The sequence below is a fragment of the Nerophis ophidion genome, linkage group LG27 (assembly GCF_033978795.1).
Source record: "Nerophis ophidion isolate RoL-2023_Sa linkage group LG27, RoL_Noph_v1.0, whole genome shotgun sequence".
Classification (NCBI taxonomy): domain Eukaryota; kingdom Metazoa; phylum Chordata; class Actinopteri; order Syngnathiformes; family Syngnathidae; genus Nerophis; species Nerophis ophidion.
In genome coordinates, this window is record NC_084637.1 from 21119261 (window position 1) to 21145102 (window position 25842).

Sequence of the window (25842 nt, forward strand, 5' to 3'; positions counted from 1 at the left end):
AAACAGCTAAAATTATGTACAAAGCAAATCATAACCTGTTACCAAAGAATGTACAACAATTCTTCTCAACTAAAGAGGAGAAATATAACCTTGAAGGAAAATCTAATTTAAAACATTTGTATGCTCGTACAACACCCAAACCTTTAGTATATCAGTATGTTGAATTAAGGTATGGAATGGATTAAGTAAAGATGTCAAACATTGTACTGATGTGATCCACCTTAAGAGGCCGTTCAAATTGATAGTGCTTCCAAAGTACAAAGAAGAAAGATTATTAGAAACACTTTCAACCCTATTGAAGATAAGATATTCTTAATAATAATAATAATAATAATGGATTATATTTATATCGCGCTTTTCTATTATTAGATACTCAAAGCGCTCACATCTCAGTATGTTAATAATGACTGAATTAATTAATTACATATTACAAAACTGTTGTACTACTCATTCACAGATGCAATTCTACTATAATACTATAAAAAGGTCAGTAAATGAATGTATATATTTGTAAACGCTCTGACCTGGAAAAGGGGTAGGATTAAATAAGCTTTGCTTTTTCCTACTTCTTTTCGGACATAATGTAATGTGTAATGATATGAAATTATCTGACTTATTATGTTGTATGTTCATGACCAAGCCTGTAAGTCAGACTCCATGATTCACACAGGTGTGACCACCAATGTCAACAATATTCTGATTAAACCCGATTACACAGTTAAAAGTTAAAAATATTTTAGAATATAATTTTAAATTTTCCTCTATTGTGATTATTTTTAAAATAATAAAATTTCAATATATTTAAATAATCAGTTTACCTTCATCATATTTAAATTATTATGTTATTAATGTATTTGTTATATAACTATTAATTCAAAGCTACAATGTTTTCTAATCTATAATGTGTGTGCGTGTGCGCGTGTGTGTCTTAACTCCCACACAGGCACTGGATCAATACAGCCTCAAGGCTGAGCTAATTTTTGCTAACCCAGCTCAATGCTAAGATAATTCTATGCTAATCTAAACTATGCTATGCTATGCTTTGCTAACAGTGACACACCTCTCCGGCCAACGTCCAAACGTGCAGCCCCGTCACATCTCTTATCTCCAAAACACATCCCCTATCTCAATGCTAACAAACAGAGGCTCCTCTCGTATTTTCACCCACACCGTGCACTTTCTCACACTCTCAACAAAAATATATTCGGAAAGGAATGGAGGTCAATCGTTAACCAGCTATGTCTTATCTCTCACACACCACTTCTTCTTCTTATTGCTACACACGCAAACAAAAACTTTAACAAAGACACAGAGCATTTTTCTGTACCCAAAATCTCAGACCCTTCCCACAAAACCACAATATCGTATAGCCTCAATCACACCCATACAGCAAACCGTCCGGAATTACCAGCACAACAAAAACAACCTCAACAGTCAACTATTTTTCTCACCCAGTAGTGCAGCTGCGCTATATCAGACCTCAATAACAACAAACAACATTTATCATTCACTTTTAGCTGGACAAAATGGCTCGGGAGGGAGAAGTGCGGGCGCCTCTGCTTAGGCTGCTGCCCCCGCGACCCGACCTCCGATAAGCGGAAATTGATAAATCGATGGATAGATCATTCACTCATATGCTTTCTGAACATAAACTTTGTCTATCTTCTCGAAAACACACACATTTTGGACAATTTCCCATCTTTTATAGTTCAGCAGGGATTGGGAAAAACAAAGAAAGGGGAAGCTCACTGCGCCAAAGAGGGAGGATAAGGGAAAGTGAGAGCATTGGAAAATAAAACAAATCAGACCCGTAGGTACATGCATGATTGTTTATAAATACGCATATATACAAATGTACCAACAAACATTGAATCACTCCTCATCCAACACATTTCTCAACATTCACCAATTTTCACACACATTGACAGATTAATACCCACCCTAATGTCCAGACAAATATAAACAATCATGCACGCGTGCCGTGGACCGGCCGTCTCAAAACACCAACACAGGTCCTTTCTTACTCATAAACGGCGATTAACCCGTCCAGCGCAGCAGGCCCTGTGACAACCAACTGACTGACCAATCACGGACAACACCACACCTCAAATTTAAGGCCCCGTTGAGTCACTGGGAATCACCCAATAATTACACAGGCATCATGTTTGGTCAGTTCTATACAGCTTCACCAATTTTCACCAAAGCTCTATTGTATGGCGCCCGAATCTTTATCTGTCTAACTGCAGCCAACTTAATCAGAACTTGTGACAACCATCAACTCAGTCATACTACTTTACCGGATCCACTGAGAAGGTCACTCCAAATGAGGCTTTTATACCGCTGCAGCTCCACCAAGACAGATGTTCTCGTACCTTCACAAACGCAACAATTTTTAAATAGTCAAATGTACCGCCAGCTAGTTAAAAATGCCTTTACTTTAGCTGTACCCAAACTAACTAACTGGCATACTTGCAGAAGAAGACCCCCCTTTTGCCGTTAGCCAGAGAGAGGGAGAGGTTAAGAAATGTATTTGTCTTAAATCGTTTGTGCACCACACTCCTGAACCACCACAACTCTATTAACAATTCCCCTGATTATTAAAACAGACATCACAATTTTTCAGACGAACATACAGACAATATAATCACATATAAAGCAACTCAATCCAACCATAATATACCCAAGCACAGGTTGTTTTTGGAGAACCTGCTAGACCTATCTTTTTTTTATCAAAGAACAGTCTTACCAATCCCGATCATCCCCAGACAGACAGCTTTTACACTTTAAGCAAACTTGCTTACCTTTAAATGCGCGCGTGCAACCCTCTGTCTGCCTGAGAGAGGACCGGGATCGGCTTCGACCTGCAGGTTCTGGACAATCCTGACGCCATTTGTAGTGGAAAAGTCCGAAACTTAACTGCAAACAAAGTGGTTTTAGTACAAAAGTTTTATTTACCCAATATCAAAAGTACAGGTTGGATTTTAATTGCCCATATGCAGACAGACATTGTCCTCCAGAGGAAAACAGAATCAAACGGAAACATGCAAATCATCCCTCTTCTCTTGGTCCACTGCTTTTTTTATATGACTCCTCATGTGTCATGGTTGAGTTGTTTTTGCCACTGCAGGCACCATCTTAATCTTGGATCTCCTAGTCATAACAAATAGTCATAACATTTCTTAGAATTGTCAGAGTGGCCACAAACTGAACTTTCCCCAATATATCCCTTGGTTCTGAATAGAAAAAAAGAAAAGAGCAGACCTCTTAGCCTTTTTGACAGATCTTCAAATATGGTATAAATTAAATAAATAAATAAATGATAAATGGGTTGTACTTGTATAGCGCTTTTCTACCTTCAAGGTACTCAAAGCGCTTTGACACTACTTCCACATTTACCCATTCACACACACATTCACACACTGATGGAGGGAGCTGCCATGCAAGGCGCTAACCAGCACCCATCAGGAGCAAGGGTGAAGTGTCTTGCTCAGGACACAACGGACGTGACGAGGTTGGTACTAGGTGGGGATTGAACCAGGGACCCTCGGGTTGCGCACGGCCACTCTCCCACTGCACCACGCCGTCCCAAATTGAATTAAAAATTAAAAATGAATCAAAATAAAGTCAGAAATTCTACTACAGAGGGAACAGTTATAGAATCATCTAAAATAATTTGTGTTAAAAAGGGGGCGGATAAATATAAGAATATTCTTTTTCCATCTGCTCCTTTCTGATCACGGAAATGTAAAGGAACCAAAAAAACAATGAAAGTGTCAACTGCACATGGCTTGTATATATAACTAACAACTATTTTGATAATCGATTCATCTGTCGATAATTACTTCGATTAATAGATTAATAATTGGATAAAAGAGACAAACAAAATTTATATCTTTTCCAGTATTTTCTTGAGAAAAAAAAAAACGCTTAGTAGCACCATGTTCTTTCAACTTGCCAAATAAAATAAGGCAAATGTTACAAAAATGTTTTTTTTTTATAAAGTGCACCATTGTCCTGCACAATAGCAATAATTTTGCTAGGGGGAATTTCAAACTTGGCTACTACTTATTCCAACCACTCTGAAATGTTGGATGCTGAATGTCTTTCCTCTAGTGGCGTGGTCGTAAGGCACATTGACTTCATGTTCCATTCTTCTCCGATGTAATGGCATGTATTCCCAAGGTAAGCTACACTTATCCACACATCAGTAGTGAGAGCAATTTGCTCTGGGTGTCTTTTATGTGAGTCTACACTGCTTGGAATGTCTGCTCGTACTTCCTCTCCATCAGTTTTGTATAATGGGTACTTGAGGGAAGAGTGTAACCAGGGTTGAGGATGTGAATTATTTGTCTAAAATCTTCATTTTCCACCATTGATAGTAGCCTCATGTCAGTTAGAAACATATTCAGGATAGCATTAGTCAATGCAGCCGCTTGCTTTGGTGTGAACACCTTCCTTTGTACCAAGTCGCTAATGCTGGCTTGTTTCTTTCTGAAATGAGAGAAACCATATAATGAACGTACATAGTAGCATCATTTACATGTAACTTAATATATAGCTTGGTTGGTAGAACGGCCGTGCCAGCAACTTGAGGGTTGCAGGTTCGATCCCCGCTTCCGCCAACTTAGTCACTGCCGTTGTGTCCTTGGGCAAGACACAATACCCACCTGCTCCTAGTGCCACCCACACTGGTTTAAATGTAAAAATTAGATATTGGGTTTCTCTATGTAAAGCGCTTTGAGTCACTAGAGAAAAAGCGCTATATAAAATATAATTCACTAATTCACAATACACACCTAGTTGATTTAATTAATCATTTCTGACGTAAAAGGCAAATGCGCCACCACATTAAAAAAACAGCTAAATTAAATAAATGGACATTGGTGTTGCAGCATACAACAATAATAACACACAAATGTAACTAATCTGATCAGAACTGGGTCAGATATTGTACACGTTTCTGTTGTGAATAATAAAGGATTCATTTTAGGCTGCCTGTGAATAATAGCATGAAATATTCCAGCACCTTCATAAAGTTTAGTTATACTAAAGCGTCACTCAAGTCTAAATAGATTTATATAGCTTTATTGGGCCCGGCTACATTGATCTATTATGAAACCAACCTGAGCAATTTTCCCTCCAATTTTTCATATGTGTGAGCAAACGCCAAAACTCCTTGAGCATTCAGTGGCGCACATGTGAGCGACGTCTGACGTGCACACTGTTATGCGCTTATCTTTTTATTCGATTTTGTGTGCGACCTAGATTTGCCGTGCGCATAGGACGCGTGAGCAGTGTGCAATTGCACAGGCGCGTACCTTAGAGGGAACGTTGAACCTGAGATATTTTTGTCCGTTATGTTTATTTCAAAATTGGTAACCGTGCGTTTTCTCTCTCAAAACAGAGTCAAATCTGCCGCAGACACATTTTCACCCCCGCGTTGCAAGAAAGGGATAATGTTAATGTTACTCAGAAAAAAGAGCTGTCGTGCTTAACTCATGAATGCCTGTTGCGACTCATAACAACACAGAAAATGAAGTCGTCGCACTCTCCAATAGTTCCTAACACTCTGAAAGTTAATACACAATAGTTGCTGCAACGCTGCATTAAAAAAAATGTCCTCGTTAACAAAAGATTAAAAACACACAGACGGACACAACGGATCAATTTATCCGGACTCTGGACTTAAAGTTACATACCATGAGTTCTTCCCTTCATTCATGGCTCCATGTCTCCTCTTCAAGTGCTCCCGAAGCAATGTTGTCCTTCCGTGCCGCGCGAGGTCCATGCTGCACATTTTGCAGGAAACTGTCTTCTTTGAAGTCTTTAAAGTAAAGTGTTCCGAAACTTTGGACGACTTAGGTCGTACACTTTTCTCCATTGAAGCATCAATCTCAAGATGTTTCTCCGCTGAACTATTGGTACTGCTTTCCTCTGTCATTTTTCGAATGTTTCCAGGCAAAGGAGAGGGCGTGGTCACGTGAGCTGCACATGACACATCATTGGCTGGCTTACTGCCACCTCATGAGACGTAGCCGCAGCGCATGCGCGTAGCATAGATCCAACGAATCGATGACTAATCGGCAACTATTTTTATAATTGATTTTATATTGCAGCCCTAATATATGTATATACATATATATATATATGTGTGTGTGTACATATATATATGTGTATATATATATATATATATATGTATATATATATATATATATATATATATATATATATATATATATATATGTATATATATATATATATGTATATATATATATGTATATGTATATATATATGTATGTATGTATGTATGTATGTCCATGTATGTATGAAGATGACTTGGTCATTTAAAAAGTGCTGAAGAAGTTTGGCCCCCCTGCACTAGGCACTCCCCATTAGCTAAGCACTGGATTCCTTCCAGAAGAGTTCTTCTAATCCGCTTATCTGGCAGCCAATGAATTGCTGGCCGCTGCAAGTCATTCAAAGGGGTGCGTGCAGCACCATCTTTTACTTAAGTTTAGTGTGGAAAAACCTTGAATAATCATTCTCTTGGACTGGATGAATAGATTTACCTTCTGTACTGGATGTTGCTGAAACTGATGACATTCCTGTTGTTTTAATCAGACCTTTTTTTAATCCATCCACAGTTGTTCCAAATGAGTTACTTGGCCTGGTTGAGTAAATGAGTACACCGCCCAAAGATAACATTCATTTCCCAACATAATAGATTCAAGCTTCTGTCCTTGTGGTGTATTGACCAACACAACCACAGCCTAATATCGGATCTAATGTCAAATGATACCCATGCTGGTTCCAACCCAGATCAATTTTCACTTTGCTCATTTCGCTTTGCCGCAACATTTTGCAGAGGAATATTTGACATTGGTTTTCATTGTAGGTCAATGGATGTGTGTTTTTTTTCCAGGACCAACACTGATTATTAGTTGTCAAGCCAATATTCATTTGAAGTAAAAGTTACTTTAAAGGCCTACTGAAATGAGATTTTCTTATTTAAACGGGGATAGCAGGTCCATTTTATGTGTCATACTTGATAATTTCGCAATATTGCCATATTTTTGCTGAATGGATTTAGTAGAGAACATTGACGATAAAGTTTGCAACTTTTGGTCGCTAATAAAAAAGCCTTGCCTTTACTGGAAGTTGCAGACGATGATGTCACAAGGGTGAGGGCTCCTCACGTCCTTACATTAATTTTAACGGGAACCTCCAGCAGCAAGAGCTATTTGGACCGAGAAAACGACAATTTCCCCATTAATTTGAGCGAAGATGAAATATTTGTGAATGATGATATTGATAGCGAAGGACTAGGAAATAAATAAATAAAAAAAAATAAATAAAAAAAGGCGATTGCATTGGGACAGATTCAGATGTTTTTAGACACATTTACTAGGATAATTCTGGGAAATCCCTTATTTTTCTATTGTGTTGCTAGTGTTTTAGTGAGATTAAATAGTACCTGATAGTCGGAGGGGTTTGTCCACGGGTGTCTTGACGCCAGTCTCTGAGGGAAGTCGACGGCAGCTGCATGGACGGCGCAAGCTCAGCTGATCTCCGGTAAGAGGCGACTTTTTACCACAATTTCTCACCGAAACCTGCCGGTTGACAAGTGGTCGGGAACCATGTTCGCTTGACCGCTCTGATCCATAGTAAAGCTTCACCTCCGGGAATTTAAAACAAGGAAACACCGTGTTTGTGTGGCTAAAGGCTAAAGCTTCCCACCTCCATCTTTCTACTTTGACTTCTCCATTATTAATTTAACAAATTGCAAAAGATTCAGCAACACAGACGTCCAGAATACTGTGTAATTGCGCCATGAAAAAAGACGACTTTTAGCTGCAAATGGTGCTGCGCTAATATGTCCCCTGCAACCTGGGATGTCACGCGCACGCATCATCATTACGCCACGTTTTCAACAAAAAACTCCGCGGGAAATTTAAAATCGTAATTTAATAAACTAAACCGGCCGTATTGGCATGTGTTGAAATGTTAAGATTTCATCATTGATATATAAACTATCAGACTACGTGGTCGGTAGTATTGGGTTTCAGTAGGCCTTTAAACATGAGTAATCATCCCGTATGTTGAAGCACAGTCTGACTACACTAGCTGTAATGTCCATCCATTAGCTTACCAAAGTCGTATTAAGACATTTTGACAGATATTTGAGCGACATGGTAATAATGTTCTTTATTCTCAATGAAACATCAAAGGGCCTGCTTGCAATGCTTTACTTGCTATCCTCATTTATTGAACAGGGGCCGTCAACCTGCAGTCCACACCTATCTCTGAAGTATATAGTCCAAGGGAATTTTTAAGTTATTGTACACCCAATTTACCAGATCTTACTTCCCAGCACTAAAAAAGACGGTTGAAGAACCCCAGGTCCTAACCGGGTGCAACTTGCGGCCGTAAAGTAGAGGGTTCAGCACTTGTGCCATACTAAATTGGCTATTTTGTTCGCGTGGTGGACTGAAAGCCTTTGCATATGAGGTCACATCCGTAATTGACGCGATGGTCAAGTGTACCCTTAAAACAATGTCTAGAGTTTGATCAGAAAATGTTGTATTGCTGTTTTGTTCTATGGTGTTCCAGTTGTTCAAATAGGAAATAGAAAAAATCTTCCATACAGTTCTGAAAGAAGTGGTTAATAAAGTCAGGGAAAAATGGAAGTGCGTGGAAGGAAATGTCTCTAAACAATATCACTTTTATCATCTTGTGGAATACAATCAGACTTGCGGCTTGGCAGGCCGAAAGACTGGTGGTGGTGGCCGGGCCGGAGGTTGCGGTTTGGCAGGCCGAAAGACTGATGGTCGTGGCCGGACCGGAGGTTGCGGCTTGGCGTGACGAAAGACTGGTGGTGGTGGTCGGGCCGGAGGTTGCGGCTTGGCGTGACGAAAGACTGGTGGTGGTGGTCGGGCCGGAGGTTGCGGCTTGGCGAGACGCCGCTTACCCCCCCCCTCAAGGAGCGGGTACCAGACACGCTCCCTGCAGTCTGGAATCGCTTTTTGGGGTGGGTGGAGGGAGGTCAAGAGGGGGGCAGAATCCTCCCCATTAAATTGTCCAAAATGTCCTTCTGTTTCACCCACCTGGGTTTTATTGGGTGAAAAAAAAAAAAAATGTAGTGACGTGGGCGTGGCATGAGTCTTGGGGCATGATATTTGGGATGTGGCTTGGACTGACAAGATCTGATTTTCAAAGTCGTGTTTTGGTAGTGTTTTATCATGGTTATGGGGTTAGAGTCTTTTGCTGGAGGTGGGTGATCACAAGAAAAAGCATTGAAAAAAAAAATCCAGGTCTGTGTTGTCGTCTGCTGACGGTGGCGTGATGTTGTCCTGGGAAAGCCGGGCAGTCTGCAGCCTTTTTCGCTCCCGCAAGCCTTCCCTGGCGTCCTTCGTCGGGGACGGTGCTTCCGGGACTGCGGTGACGCAGCGCTGATCGGCACCAGTTTGCCAGTCGGACCCCACATGAAATCCCTGCGCTCCATGGGGGAATAGCGCAGAGTTTCGTCCTCCAATTTGTCCGGCTCGTCCATCTCGTCCAATCTTTTGGGAAAACGTTTTATGTGCTGGCAACTTTCTGTCAGAACGTGGGCTGTGATGGTTGTTTTCTTGGAAGGCAAAGGAAAGTTGGAGCGGGCAAGGCATGAAGGTAATGACATCTTTTATTTTAACACTATAACTACAAAAAAAAGAGGCAAACAAAAGGCGCTCACAATGGCGGAGAACAAACTTGACTAATGAAACAAAACTTGCACAAAGGCAGAAACTATGAACAATAAACAAAAACTTACTTGGCATGGAACTATGAAACAAGCAGCATGAATCGTGAACATGGCATGAAGCAAAAGTCACCAGGGTGACTCCTTGGAAACTTTCGGTTTAAATAATAGACATGATTAGTGAAAACAGGTGTGCCAGTGCAAAACGTAAGACAGGTGCGTGACATGAGGACAGGTGAAAACTAATGGGTAGTCATGGAAACAAAACAAACAAGGAAGTGCAAAAACAGGAACTGAGTGTCCAAAAAACAAACAGCACATGGCCAAACAAAAACATGATCAACAGACATGACATAGGACTGTGCACTCTAACAATTATATGGTGAAATTTGCGGACGATACCGTGCTCCTAAGCCTTCTACACAAGGATACGGACCCCTCTGTGTACCAAGACGAGATGGACCTATTTATTAGGTGGTGTGATACCAACCATCTTATTCCAAATGTGACCAAGACACAGGAAATGGTTTTGGATCCAAGGAATGTGACTGACCATGAGCCAGTGGTCATCAAAAATCAGGAAATCACCCAGGGATCCTCATATAAATATTTAGGGGTGCATATTGATAATCTTCTCTGCTGGAAGACACATATTGACAAACTGTGCAATAGACTGCAACAGAGGCTATATTTTTTGCGAAGATTAAGATTGTACGGCGTAAGCAGCCACATCATGATTATTTTTTACCGTGCCATTGTAGAGAGCATCATTAGATACGGGATCACCTCATGGTTTGGCAACCTAACCGTTTAGCTAAAAAGCAAACTGGCCGGCATGCATTAAACGGCAATGAAAATCGTAGGGAGGAAAGAATATGAGCCTATACAGAGCATCTATGAGCCGGCAGTTAGGAAAAAAGATAAGAAAATAATTTCCTATTCAAAACACCCACTCTTTCCTGAATATGGAACCGTGCCATCAGGGAGAAGACTCCGGGTCCAACTATGCAAATCTAACCGCCTTAAATTATCATTTGTCCCAGCCTCCATTAAGCTGACCAACAATGTGCAATAGAATGTTAATACATAGGTTAGCACTTTTTTAGCACATGGCACTTTAGCACATAGCACTTTAGCACATAGCACTTTAGAACTAAGCACTTTAGCACACAGTACTTTATCCATGAGCTCTAGTGCAATGCACACTGGTACTTTATCTTTATCTCCATAATGTAGATTTTATGCCTACATCAAAGTGCCACCTATGTCTATCCAGCTCCATGTTCTGATGTTTAAATTTTAGTTGTCTGGTTGTGTCTGTGCTTGTGTTATTGTTCTGTTGTTTTTGTGTATGTTAAGAAAGCAATGATGCACTGTGCCAAAGACAAATTTCCCCACGAGGACAATAAAGTTGAACCTTGACCTTGACCTTGACCTTGACATTAGTGTCACGATCACAGCAGCACTTGTTATGTCAATCGAACACGTTACTTAGCCATGCAACAATAAGTCCAACTTTGTCTTTAACCAATTATTAATGTTTAATTTGTAGACCCCTCAGATGTAAAGACATGATATGCCTCCAATCTTTTCTTCTTTAAGTGTCAAGTGAAGTGAGGTAGCAGGACCTTTTTGGTTTTGATTGATTGATTGATTGAAAGTTGTATTAGTAGATTGCACAGTACAGTACATATTCTGTACAAGTGACCGCTAAACAGTAACACCCGAATAAGTTTTTGAACTTGTTTAAGTCAGGTCCACGTAAATCAATTCATGGTAATGATGATGGTGATGATAAATGGTTTAAATCTTTTTAAACATCCATCCATCCATCCTTTTTTTTCCGCTTTTCCGAGATCGGGTCGCGGGGGCAGCAGTCTAAGCAGAAAAGCTCAGACTTCCCTCTCCCCAGCCACTTCGTCCAGCTCCTCCCGGGTGATCCCGAGACGTTCCCATGCCAGCCGGGAGACATATTCTTCCCAACGTGTCCTGGGTGTTGCCCGTGGCCTCCTGCTGGTCAGACGTGCCCTAAACACCTCCCTGGGAAGGCGTTCGGGTGGCATCCTGAGCAGATGCCCGAACCACCTCATCTGTCTCCTCTCCATGTGGAGGAACAGCGGCTTTACGCTGAGTTCCTCCCGGATTACAGAGCTTCTCACCCTATCTCTTAGGGACAGACCCGCCACCCGGCAGAGGAAACTAGTTTCGGCCGCTTGTACCCGTTCTTTCGGTCATAACCCAAACCTCATGACCATAGGTGAGGATGGGAACGTAGATCGACTGATAAATTGAGAGCTTTGCCTTCCGGCTCAGCTCCTTCTTCACCACAACAGATCGATACAGCGTGCGCATTACTGAAGAAGTCGCACCGATCCGCCTGTCGATCTCACGATCCACTCTTCCCTCACTTGTGAACAAGACTCTGAGGTACTTGAACTCCTCCACTCGGGGGAAGATCTCCTCCCCAACCTGGAGATGGAACTCCATCCTTTCCCGGGCAAAATATTTTTCATAAAAGTGTAAAAATCCACTTTGTGATTGCTTTTATATTTGCATGCAAACCTTTCAAACTAGGCTTAAATCTGCACAGATGCAGGTAAATAAACAGAATCCTCATGGGACTTAAACCATCGCATGAAACCTGGGTTACTCTCCCCCGCCCAGACTTCAAGTCTGCTCCTCAATGCGGCGAGATTAACCCTTTAAACCGGGGGTGTCCATGTCATTTTAACTCAGGGGCCGCATGGAGGAACATCTATTTCCAATGGGGCCGTAATGGTATGGCATGATTACTTAAAAATAAAGACCCCTCCAAATTGTTTTCTTTGTTTTACTTTGGCCAAAAATGGAACAACCACATTCTGAAAACGTACAAATAATAAATAATCCTCTGGACAAAACACTTCAAGTTTGCCGAAAATTCTAAGGAAATTGGTGCAGTTTCAAAAACACAATGAGCTTATACTTTGTCTCAGTGTATCTACAAAGCCAGGATTAAACTTTTAAGTGACAGTCTTTCTGGGATTGAACAAAAAAACACAAATTGTAAACTCTTCCAGATATCAAATACCTCCTTGGTCATGTCCACGTATTAATCCAGTGCTAAGTCAACAAACCGTAAGAAACGGAGGTAAAAACTATTCAAAAGTGTTAAGTTCACTTTTCTCGTATTTGACGGAGACATTTTGGGGGCAATAAGGGTGCCAAATGACCATTTGTTTGAAGCAGAAGACATATGTTTGAAGCAGAAGACATAAAATGGCATGTTTTATATTTCATGAGGGTCGCGGAGGAGGAGCCAAAGTCACGCTTTACTTTGTACCTCTTGTTTAGCCCTGTTTGCTTGCCTAACAGAATTGCTATTGTTACATCCAGTGGACACATTTAGAACAGCAGTTTATTTCGTTTAAAAAAAGAGCAGCTCATTTTTATACTTGGCAAACTCATCACGTGAGCTGGAAAAAAATCTATTTTGCACCACCGAGTAGCTCGTGCTTCAACACAGAGACAGTGTGGCCAGATGATCTTCTAAAAGCCTCATACACAGGGCGACATTCTGACACTGACTTGGCCATATTCTTTCGATACATGGATCTTATGTGTGACTGCCATCTTCTGGTCACGCTTATCAATACACCAAATAAATAGGTCGGGAAGCACAACCAGAGTTAATACGCCCTGGGCGCACCGGGTTATAAGGCGCTAGGGTTGTACTGGTACTAGTGTAGTATTGCGAAACTAACGAATCAAAAACTGTACTATACTTCAAAAAGTACCGGTTCCCCATTTTTTTTTTACAGGCATGACGGACGTCGTCACCTAATGACATTGCTGGTTTTAGGAGCAGAGGAAAGTGTTCGGCAGCGCACACACACAGAGTATTTACAATCAGCACAGTGTGTAGCCAGAAAAGGGAGAATGGACGCATTTTGGTCTAAAAAGTAAAGATAAAGGTGAAGTTATAACACTGACACACCCTCAGGAAGAGGTGCTTTAAGACATGGCAAGCTAGCTAGCGGCTAACATCCATCCGCAGTTGGCAGTGTTTTAGCTACTTCTAAATCACTAATCCTGGTTTCCATGGCGACAAATAAAGTACGTTTCTTACAAGTACCATTATCACTGCAGGATGAGAAATAGTTAAACATGCTTCACTACAAACATTGTAGCTCTCCGGGGTCGCCGCCAATGACTTTGTTCCTGAATATAAACAAATGCCATGGATGGATCCACTGTAATGATACAAAGTACAAGAGCATATTTAATTGATACTACTCTGATTACATGGACATTTTTTATCGTCACAAAATATTTTTTTCATATTATGTTCATAAACTCAGGAAATACGTCCCTGGACACATGACCAGAGGTGGGTAGAGTAGCCAGAAATTGTACTCAAGTAAGAGTACTGTTACTTTAGAGATGTATTACTCAAGTAAAAGTAAGGAGTAGTCACCCAAATATTTACTTGAGTAAAAGTAAAAAGTATGTTGTGAAAAAACTACTCAAGTACTGAGTAACTGATGAGTAACCTGTTTGTTTAATGATGACGGCAACAAGTAATGCACAAAAACATAAAAACAGCAATGAACTAATTCAGAGCCAGAAATATCTCTTAAGCAATTAAAACAATAATATACATTAAATAATATATATTTGGTTTTACACTGCATTGAAAAAAAATTTGAAAATTAATTTTACCTTTGCAACCTCATTATACTATTGGCTAAGTTTTATATTCATAAATGTAAGTTTCTCAATACCCGACCTGTTTTTTGTGCCTTTAAAAAAGATTTAGAACTACACATTAAAACTCTCTACCTCTAACAACCAAAAAGCTGTGAAAACGATGATGCTGTGTTCCAAATTTAAGTTATTTACTGAGATTAAGTGAGCATATGGCTTTGCACTTTGTTTATTTTTTATATATATATTTTTTGCATTTTATTTTAGTTACTTTGAATTTACAACCCCCAGGCGCTGTTTTCTACGGTTTTTATTCTGTTTTGTACTGTTTTTGTACTTACTTTAAATAATATTTTCAACTGTTTGTAAATGTTGAAATTTATTAAAAAAAAGGTTTATTAAAAAAAAGTGTGCAGTTAATCATGTAACCGCCGGGCTGTTTGATTGGGGAAACAGAGTCAAACGTCACCAGTGACTGAATTTGATTGGTGAAACGGAGTCAAACGTCACAAGTGACTGCATTTGATTGGTGAAACACAGACATGTGATCGATCCTACTTTGAAGGTCCGTCTGACAAAACAAACAAAGCGAGCATTAACTGATTGATAAAAATCAGTAGCGAGTAGCGAGCTGAACGTAGATAAATAAAGCGGAGTAAAAGTAGCTTTTCTTCTCTGTAAATATACTCAAGTAAAAGTAAAAGTATGTTGCATTAAAACTACTCTTAGAAGTACAATTTATCCCAAAAGTTACTCAAATAGATGTAACGGAGTAAATGTAGCGCGTTCCTACCCACCTCTGCACATGAGGACTTTCAATATGGCCAATGTATGATCCTGCAACTACTTGGTATCGGATCAATACCTAAATGTGTGGTATCAACCAAAACTAATGTACAGTATCAAACTACAGAAAAATAATTGATTACATTTTAAACATGTTAACTTGATAGAACTTGTTGAAACAGAAAATAAGCAGATGTAGATGAACAAGTAGATTAATAATAATATTTTTACAGTTTTTACCTTATAATGTTGACAAAATAATATGATAAATGACATAATATGTTACTGCATATGTCAGCAGACTAATTAGGACTCTTTGTTTGTTTACTTACTACTAAAAGACAAGTTGTCTAGTATGTTCACAATTTTATTTAAGGACAAACTCTCAATAATAAACATATGTTAAATGTACCCTATTTTTTTGTTGAAATAAAGACAATAATGACATGTTTTGTGGTCCCCTTTATTCAGAAAAGTATCGAAATACGTTTTGGTACCAGTACCAAAATATTGGTATGGAGACATCCCTATAAGGCGCACTGTCGATGTTTGACAAATTGAAAGGATTTGAAGTGCACCTTGAAGTCATACAAATGTCCAATCAGCGTTGTTCCTCTTACACAACAGGAAGTGAAGAAGAATGAAGTCAAGAAGTATGGCCAACACTCGCGTGGAAGTTGAAACACAACTTCAGCGACAGACTTAAGTCCTTTCAAATATCAATATAATTATAAAGGTTAAGTCCTAACCTAAATCTTTTTGACATTGTTGAAAATTAAATGTGCGTACACCAGCCATGAAGTTGGCACATTTCTACGCTCATTTCACTCTTGACGCATCTCAACTTTGCTGTGGAAAAAACACACTTAATACATGAGGCCCCTGATGTGTGCTGTATGAGTTCTACTGGCGTCTACTAACAAGCTGACATTCACCCACTGTCCTTTCCTATTTCCTTCCCTTCTTCCTCTCTCCTCAATTTCATGTTAAACCTCGCCATTAGTCATCCAAGGAGGCTGACGTAATGTGCATAGAGAGCTGGCTAAGATGACCGATGGAAGTGTTTGCATCTGTTTTACAGTGGCCTAGTTCTTTTGCTTGATTAGATTGGGGCACAGATCTGGCCTGCCTCGTCATTTTTATCTACCCACAAAAGCCTGGGAATACCGTACTTTCCGACTATAGAGTGCATCGGTATACAAGCCACACCCACAACATTTTTGGAATTTTTTTACCCATATATTAGCCGCACCGGACTATAAGTCGCAGATATACAAACCCTGTTTCAATATGAGTTGGGAAAATGTGTTAGATGTAAATATAAACGGAATACAATGATTTGCAAATCATTTTCAACCCATATTCAGTTGAATATGCTACAAAGACAAGATATTTGATGTTCAAACTGATAATCTGTGAAGGCACCATTAATGTTGAAAGGTCCATACAGGTTTTGGAGCAAAATATGTTGTCATCCAAGCAACGTTATCATGGACGCCCCTGCTTATTTCAGCAAGACAAGTGTTACAACAGCGTGGCTCCGTAAAAAAAAGAGTGCGGGTACTTTCCTGGCCCGCCTGCAGTCCAGACCTGTCTCCCATCGAAAATGTGTGGCGCATTATGAACCGTAAAATACAACAACAAAGACCCCGGACTGTTGAACGACTGAAGCTCTACATAAAACAAGAATGGGAAAGAATTCCACTTTCAAAGCTTCAATAATTAGTTTCCTCAGTTCCCAAGCGTTTTATTGAGTGTTGTTAAAATAAAAATGTGATGTAACACATTGGTGAACATGTCCTTTCCCAACTACTTTGGCACGTGTTTAAGCCATGAAGTTCTAAGTCAATTATTATTTGCAAAAATAATTTAAGTTTATGAGTTTGAACATCAAATATCTTCTCTTTGTAGTGCCATCCATCCATCCATCCATCATCTTCCGCTTATCCGAGGTCGGGTCGCGGGGGCAACAGCCTAAGCAGGGAAACCCAGACTTCCCTCTCCCCAGCCACTTCGTCTAGCTCTTCCCGGGGGATCCCGAGGCGTTCCCAGGCCAGCCGGGAGACATAGTCTTCCCAACGTGTCCTGGGTCTTCCCCGTGGCCTCCTACCGGTTGGACGTGCCCTAAACACCTCCCTAGGGAGGCGTTCGGGTGGCATCCTGACCAGATGCCCGAACCACCTCATCTGGCTCCTCTCGATGTGAAGGAGCAGCGGCTTTACTTTGAGTCCCTCCCGGATGGTAGAGCTTCTCACCCTATCTCTAAGGGAGAGCCCCGCCACACGGCGGAGGAAACTCATTTCGGCCGCTTGTACCCGTGATCTTATCCTTTCGGTCATGACCCAAAGCTCATGACCATAGGTGAGGATGGGAACGTAGATCGACCGGTAAATTGAGAGCTTTGCCTTCCGGCTCAGCTCCTTCTTCACCACAACGGATCGGTACAACGTCCGCATTACTGAAGACGCCGCACCGATCCGCCTGTCGATCTCACGATCCACTCTTCCCTCACTCGTGAACAAGACTCCTAAGTACTTGAACTCCTCCACTTGGGGCAGGGTCTCCTCCCCAACCCGGAGATGGCACTCCACCCTTTTCCGGGCGAGAACCATGGACTCGGACTTGGAGGTGCTGATTCTCATTCCGGTCGCTTCACACTCGGCTGCGAACCGATCCAGCGAGAGCTGAAGATCCCGGTCAGATGAAGCCATCAGGACCACATCATCTGCAAAAAGCAGAGACCTAATCCTGCGGTTACCAAATCGGAACCCCTCAACGCCTTGACTGCGCCTAGAAATTCTGTCCATAAAAGTTATGAACAGAATCGGTGACAAAGGACAGCCTTGGCGGAGTCCAACCCTCACTGGAAATGTGTTCGACTTACTGCCGGCAATGCGGACCAAGCTCTGGCACTGATCGTACAGGGAACGGACCGCCACAATAAGACAGTCCGATACCCCATACTCTCTGAGCACTCCCCACAGGACTTCCCGAGGGACACGGTCGAATGCCTTCTCCAAGTCCACAAAGCACATATAGACTGGTTGGGCAAACTCCCATGCACCCTCAAGAACCCTGCCGAGAGTATAGAGCTGGTCCACAGTTCCACGACCAGGACGAAAACCACACTGTTCCTCCTGAATCCGAGGTTCGACTATCCGACGTAGCCTCCTCTCCAGTACACCTGAATAAACCTTACCGGGAAGGCTGAGGAGTGTGATCCCACGATAGTTGGAACACACCCTCCGGTCCCCCTTCTTAAAGAGAGGAACCACCACCCCGGTCTGCCAATCCAGAGGTACCGCCCCCGATGTCCACGCGATGCTGCAAAGTCTTGTCAACCAAGACAGCCCCACAGCATCCAGAGCCTTAAGGAACTCCGGGCGGATCTCATCCACCCCTGGGGCCTTGCCACCGAGGAGCTTTTTAACTACCTCAGCGACCTCAGACCCAGAAATAGGAGAGTCCACCACTGATTCCCCAGGCACTGCTTCCTCATAGGAAGACGTGTTGGTGGGATTGAGGAGGTCTTCGAAGTATTCCTTCCACCTATCCACAACATCCGCAGTCGAGGTCAGCAGAACACCATCCGCACCATACACGGTGTTGATAGTGCACTGCTTCCCCTTCCTGAGGCGGCGGACGGTGGTCCAGAATCGCTTCGAAGCCGTCCGGAAGTCGTTTTCCATGGCTTCCCCGAACTCTTCCCATGTCCGAGTTTTTGCCTTCGCGACCGCTGAAGCTGCACACCGCTTGGCCTGTCGGTACCTGTCCACTGCCTCCGGAGTCCTATGAGCCAAAAGGACCCGATAGGACTCCTTCTTCAGCTTGACGGCATCCCTCACCGCTGGTGTCCACCAAGGGGTTTTAGGATTGCCGCCCCGACAGGCACCAACTACCTTGCGGTCACAGCTCCGATCTGCCGCCTCGACAATAGAGGTGCGGAACATGGTCCACTCGGACTCAATGTCCAGCACCTCCCTCGTGACATGTTCAAAGTTCTTCCGGAGGTGGGAATTGAAACTTTGTCTGACAGGAGACTCTGCCAGACGTTCCCAGCAGACCCTCACAATGCGTTTGGGCCTCCCAGGTCTGTCCGGCATCCTCCCCCACCATCGCAGCCAACTCACCACCAGGTGGTGATCGGTAGAAAGCTCCGCCCCTCTCTTCACCCGAGTGTCCAAAACATGAGGCCGCAAATCCGATGACACAACTACAAAGTCGATCATGGAACTGCGGCCTAGGGTGTCCTGGTGCCAAGTGCACATATGGACACCCTTATGTTTGAACATGGTGTTTGTTATCGACAAACTGTGACGAGCACAAAAGTCCAATAACAAAACACCACTCGGGTTCAGATCCGGGCGGCCATTCTTCCCAATCACGCCTCTCCAGGTTTCACTGTCGTTGCCAACGTGAGCGTTGAAGTCTCCCAGTAGGACAAGGGAATCACCCGGGGGAGCACTTTCCAGTACTCCCTCGAGTGTTCCCAAAAAGGGTGGGTACTCTGAACTGCCGTTTGGTGCATAAGCACAAACAACAGTCAAGACCCGTCCCCCCACCCGAAGGCGGAGGGAGGCTACCCTTTCGTCCACCGGGTTGAACTCCAACGTACAGGCTTTGAGCCGGGGGGAAACAAGAATTGCCACCCCAGCCCGTCGCCTCTCACTGCCGGCAACGCCAGAGTGGAAGAGGGTCCAATCCCTCTCGAGAGAAGTGGTTCCAGAGCCCTTGCTGTGCGTCGAAGTGAGTCCGACTATATCCAGCCGGAATTTCTCGACTTCGCGCACTAGCTCAGGCTCTTTCCCCCCCAGTGACGTGACGTTCCACGTCCCAAGAGCTAGCTTCTGTAGCCGAGGATCGGACCGCCAAGTGCCCTGCCTTCGGCTGTCGCCCAGCTCACAATGCACCCGACCTCTATGGCCCCTGCTATGGGTGGTGAGCCCATTGGAGGGGTGACCCACGTTGCCTCTTCGGGCTGTGCCCGGCCGGGCCCCATGGGAGCAGGCCCGGCCACCAGGCGCTCGCCATCGTGCCCCACCTCCGGGCCTGGCTCCAGAGGGGGGCCCCGGTGACCCGCGTCCGGGCGAGGGAAATCTGGGTCCATGGTTTTTCATCTTCATAAAGGTCTTCGAGCTGCTCTTTGTCTGATCCCTCACCTAGAACCTGTTTGCCTTGGGAGACCCTGCCAGGGGGCTTTATGCCCCCGGACAACATAGCTCCTAGGATCATTGGGACACGCAATTGAATATGGGTTGAAAAGGATTTGCAAATAATTGTATTCCATTTATATTTACATCTAACACAATTTGGAAATTCATATGGAAACAGGGTTTGTATATGTTGTTTATTTAAAATTTTTATTTACACAGGAATATTTTTTAAATATTAATTTACATACCTTATTTTTTTCCAAACGGTGTCTGTAACACTGCAGTGAAACAGCTGATAAAAAAAAAACAGAAGTCATGGTCATGGACGCACTAGCTGCGCAAGCCAGCTCTCCAATCAGCTAAACAGACTCAATAACTCCACTGTGACGTTTTTGTGAATTTACTGAGGAATTTGTGAAAATGAAACAACACAAAAAGAATACCGTTGTTAGTATATTAGCTAATGCTAAAACGCTAGCTTGATTACATTACGATTGCACGTACAAATGTGGCCTAGTAAGTAAGAATTGTTTTGGTTGTATTGTAAAACTTACAAATGTTGCTAAGAGTTATGAAGGAAGAATCCACCCGAGCGGAGACGCTATGGACGATTAGAAGGCGGAATGACACTTCTACTTCCGGTTTGCTGCTTTAAACAGCAGGAAACACTGTAGGCATTCACCCAGCAGCGAACTCGTATAAAAGATAGCGCCTTAGCACAAACAATAACACATCATTTGAGTGTCCTTGCATGTGTTTAGAAAACTATTTGCATTATGGCCATCAGCGAAGAAAAATCCATAAGCCGCAGAGTTCAAAGTGTAGGAAATAAGTAGCATCTTATAGTTCGTAATTTACGGTAATATATATAATAATCTTTTACTAGTAACCAGTAATTCTAATAACTTTCACTAGTAACCAGTAATCTAATTACTTTTAGGTCCATTACGATACCGTTGATAGCTTGATGTATCGTGGCACGCTACTTTTGATGTGGTTTTGTCTTGCCAACAAGCCAGCGTCGTAAGTGCAACAATTTCATTGCAGGAAATATATTTTTACTGGTGGAAGCAACAAGCAGTATCGCACTAGAGTGAACTTGATATCAAACAGGAAGAGGCACCATCACACTGACACAGCAGATAACAACATATGCACACATACACAATGAGAATAACGGACAACAGATCAATGACTGAAGTGTCACACTTGCTATTCAAACAATACCGCGTTTGTTGACAAGGAGATATGACCGCCAAGGGAAGAACTTTCAATCCTTTTTATTTGGCAGAGGTAACACAATCCGGTGAAAAGATCCAAAGAGCTTATATTAGACCTGACACACTGGCTAAAGCTAACAAACAACCCTCGACGATGTCACTAGGCAACAGGCCCCGCCTTTTAAAAGCACAGACATCTCAGACTTGCTATTATATTAAACGTTTCCCAAATGCAAATGCCAGATATTTACTATTCATTAAATAGTAATTCCTTTAGTAATTAAAATTGTAACGATCTGTCACTTACTTTCTGATAGTTTTTCGTGTTTTGTACTTTATTTCCTGTTCAGTGCTCTTATTTTGTCATACTTCCTGTTTACTCCGCTGAGCACTGTTTTTGTCACACTCGCCGTTGATTGGCAGCGGTCCTCAGCTGCTGTCAATCAACATAGGTCTATTTATGTTTCACTCGAGCACTCCTCAGTGCTCGAAGTTAAAACCATGTTGGGAACATCTCCATGCAAGACTGCTTTCTGTTTATATCTTTTACTTTGATGAAATTAAAATCATCTTACCGGCTTTCTGCTCTCCTGGATTTTTGCATACTTGAGGTCACACAACTGCAGCCATGCGACATCCCAACAGTAACTTCGAGCCAGAAAATTGTGACCTCGCGAGAATCCCTGTCGGCAATCCTCAGCCGACGTTCTGGACCGCACAATTCCTGGAGGACTTGAAGGCCAGGTTTGTGCGGTCCCAGCCTACAGACGCGGACCCTCTCCCCGCGGCAACGCCACCGGCTTCGGCTCTCCGACCGGCGCGTCCCCCGCCGCCATCTTTCCTCTCGGCTCAACGGCTGGCTACGGCTCTCCGACCAGCACGTCCGCCACTTCCTGCATGCCTCGCGGCTCCCGCGGCAACGCTACCGGCTACGGCTCTCCGACCGGCGCGTCCTCCGCCGCCATCCTTCCTCTCGGCAACGCTGCCGGCTACGGCTCACCGACCGGCGCGCCCGCCTCCTCCTTCACGTCTCGCGGCTCCTGCGGCTCCGTCGCCGACTGCGGCTCTCCGACCGGCACGTCCGCCGCCGCCATCCTTCCCGTCGTCTGCTGAGCTGCTTCTCCCTGCTCCTACGCAGCTTCCAGCGGCTGCTCCCCGGCTGCTCTTTTTGCCAGCTCCCGCTCTCTTTTTTGGTTCGCCGAGAGCTCCAGTGGAGCCCACAGTGAGGTCGCTTTTGTCCTCCTGCTGGGACTCGGCACGGGACGTGTCTTCGTCCCTCCTCCTGGTCCCCTCCCGCCCGTCCCTGGTTTTCGCACCGGGGGACTCCGACGAGCAGGCACGTTTTCCCGCATGTGTGAACGGTGTCTGGCAGCCACCTAGTGGAGGGGGGCCCACTATACACTGCGGTGCAGCCAGGCACACACCGCTGTCATCCCCGCCAGCGTCTCCTTCCACGGAGACATCTACGTCCCTAGCGGGCCTTCGCACAGCTCCAACGCCGGCTCCACGCCGAGCCCCAACGCCGGCTCCACGCCGAGCCCCAACGCCGGCTCCACGCCGAGCCCCAACGCCGGCTCCACGCCGAGCCCCAACGCCGGCTCCACGCCGAGCCCCAACGCCGGCTCCACGCCGAGCTCCAACGCCGGCACTACGCACGGTTCCAACGCCGCCAAGAGCAGCACCACGCCGGGCTTCGTCACCGCCGGCATCCGCTATTCCTCGGCCAGCATTTGCTGCTCCTCGCCCGGCGTCATCTGCCGCTTTCACGCCGCCGATGACATCTGCAACAATCACGCCGTTGATGACGTCTGCCGCTTTCACGCCGCCGATGACGTCTGCCGCTTTCACGCCGCCGATGACGTCTGCCGCTTTCACGCCGCCGATGACGTCTGCCGCTTTCACGCTGCCGATGACGTCTGCCGCTTTCACGCCGCCGATGACGTCTGCCGCTTTCACGCCGCCGATGACGTCTGCCGCTTCCACGCCGTTGATGACGTCTTCCGCTTCCACGCCGTTGATGACGTCTGCCGCTTCCACGCCGTTGATGACGTCTGCCGCTTCCACGCCGGCACCAACATCGGCTCCTCAGCCGCCTCCTGCAGAGGTATCTGTTTTGGCTGCAGCCCCCGCCGCTTTGTCTGCTGTCTCCGGGCCTGCTTCAGCGCGCCCGCCTCCACGTCAGCCGCGGATGTGGCCGTGCCCTGGGCGTCCTCCTCGCGGGATGCACTCGTCTCTTTTTCGGCAAATGATGTGGCTGTTCCGTGGCCGCCCGCCCCGCCAGTTCCTGCGGCGCTCTACGCGCCGTCGCCACCTGACTTTCCCTCGCTGGCTGCGGGGACACGAGGTTTGGCGACCTTCCACCAAATCCTCCTTCCATCCTCCCTTACTTTGTGGACATTTTTTTCCATTTTTCTTTTCCAGGGAACATCTGGTATCTGTTCCTTGAGGGGGAGGTCCTGTAACGATCTGTCACTTACTTTCTGATAGTTTTTCGTGTTTTGTACTTTATTTCCTGTTCAGTGCTCTTATTTTGTCATACTTCCTGTTTACTCCGCTGAGCACTGTTTTTGTCACACTCGCCGTTGATTGGCAGCGGTCCTCAGCTGCTGTCAATCAACATAGGTCTATTTATGTTTCACTCGAGCACTCCTCAGTGCTCGAAGTTAAAACCATGTTGGGAACATCTCCATGCAAGACTGCTTTCTGTTTATATCTTTTACTTTGATGAAATTAAAATCATCTTACCGGCTTTCTGCTCTCCTGGATTTTTGCATACTTGAGGTCACACAACTGCAGCCATGCGACATCCCAACATAAAATACTTTTTTGGTAAAGTAACAAGTAACTGTAATATATTTTTAAAATACATTTTCAGAACACTGTGTATTGTTCAGTGTTACAAAAGTTTATTTTTTTTAAGCAATGTATACTTTACTATTCCTAGTAATGAATTACATTTATTAATGTGTAATTCTGTTAATTACTTAACTACTTTTTTGTTAAAGTAACTATATTATGTTTTTAAAAGTACTTTTCAGAACACTGTATATTGTTTACTGTTACCCAGTAACGAATAAATTACTTTCCCAAGCAGTAAAGAGTAATTCCGTTAGTAACTAAATAATAAACCTTGTTACATTGTTTGATGCACCCGGCCAGGCATCACAACAAAATTAGGCGTACTAATGTGTTAATTCCACGACTGTATATATTGGTATCGGTTGATATCGGAATCGGTAATTAAGAGTTGGACAATATCGGAATATCGCATATCAGCAAAAAAACTTTATCAGACATCTCTAGTAACTATAGTATGTTTTTAAAAGTACTTTTCAGAACACTGTTTATTGTTCACTTTTAACAAAAGTTTTTTTTTAAGTAACGTATAAATTACTTTCTCTAGTTATGAATTACATTTATTAAATAGTAATTCCGTTAGTAATTCAATTACTTTTTGGGTAAAGTAACAAGTAACTATAATAATTATGTTTTTCAGAACACTGTATATTCACTGTTACGAAATATTTTTTTTTTAAGTAACGTATAAATTACTTTCCCTAGTAATGAGTTACATTTATTAAAGAGTAATAATGTTCGAAACTCAATTACTTTTTGGTAAAGTATTAGGTAACTATAATTATTATATTTTTAAAAGTATTTTTCAGAACATCTATATATTGTTCACTGTTACAATTTTTTTTTTAAAGTAATGAATACATTGCTTTCCCTAGTAATGAAGTACATTTATTAAAGAGTAATTATTTTAGTAACTAAATAATTTTTTGGTAAAGTAACAAGTAACTACAATGTTTTTAAAAGTACTTTTCAGAACATTGTATATTGTTCAATGTTTTTTTTAACTAACATAAATTACTTTCCCTAGCAATTAATTACATTTATACATCATAATTCATTTCGTAACTTAATTACTTTTTTCGTAAACTAATAAGTAACTTTAATATGTTTTTAAAAGTAATTTTCAGGCACTATATTTTGTTCACTGTTACAAAAGGTTTTTTTTAACTAACATATAAATTAATTTCCCTTGTAATGAATTTCATTTATTAAAGAGTAATTCTGTCTGTAACTCAATTACTTTTTGGTAAAGTAACAAGTAGTTTTAATTTTGTTATTAAAAGTAATTTTCAGAAAACTGTATATTGTTCACTGTTACAAAAGTTTTCTTTAAAATGAGGTATGAATTACTTTTCAATTAAAGAGTAAACCCGTTAGTAATTCAATTACTTTTTTTTTTAAAGTA

The 25842-nt window shown here is 42.9% G+C and overlaps 1 protein-coding gene across 6 annotated transcripts in view; it reads left to right on the forward strand.

The window, feature by feature from the left end:
* The window catches only part of kcnq2a (potassium voltage-gated channel, KQT-like subfamily, member 2a), a 120066-nt gene that overhangs the window by 27727 nt on the left and 66497 nt on the right, over window positions 1–25842 (forward strand). The window lies entirely within an intron of this gene.